Source organism: Sinocyclocheilus anshuiensis, unplaced genomic scaffold, assembly GCF_001515605.1.
Source record: "Sinocyclocheilus anshuiensis isolate Anshui unplaced genomic scaffold, SAMN03320099.WGS_v1.1 scaffold371, whole genome shotgun sequence".
Taxonomy (NCBI): domain Eukaryota; kingdom Metazoa; phylum Chordata; class Actinopteri; order Cypriniformes; family Cyprinidae; genus Sinocyclocheilus; species Sinocyclocheilus anshuiensis.
The window spans coordinates 1,569,634-1,570,212 of record NW_015549597.1 but is presented as its reverse complement, the minus strand read 5'-3'; positions in this window follow the sequence as shown (position 1 = coordinate 1,570,212).

Sequence of the window (579 nt, the reverse complement as noted above, 5' to 3'; positions counted from 1 at the left end):
CCTCTGCATCAGCTGACAGGAAGATGCCTGGCGTCATTCAAAGAGAAACAATCTAATGGGCAGGACTATTTCATTTTAATCGATTCAAACCGTAAACTTGTGAATGTTAACGTAAATATTTTCTTAGCACAATATTTACAAAATACTGTTATCGTTAATAATTTGATCGAGAAATAATAATAATAAAGAATAAAGTTGGTTAGTGTGTGGTGAAGGGATAAATAGCCTATTGTCTATTAAACCAGCAACTGAACTGTATATATTTGCTTTCCCAGGGCTGAACGTAGTTAGTTGTTTATTTTTTTTAAATATAGTTCCGGTCCTGGCTTCTGATTGGTCAATAGAGTTCCAGACGTCGATATGAAATAACAGCTATGACGTGCTATGAAGCATCACTGGCACAACACCCACAGTAGATTTTTGTTTTTGTTGCATAGCAACGTTCTGTTACGTCAAAGAATAGAATGTCTCTTAAAGGGGTCATATGATGCGATTTCAAGTTTTCCTTTCTCTTTGGAGTGTTACAAGCTGATTGTGCATAGATAAGATCTCTGAAGTTGCAAAGACTAAAGTCTCAAA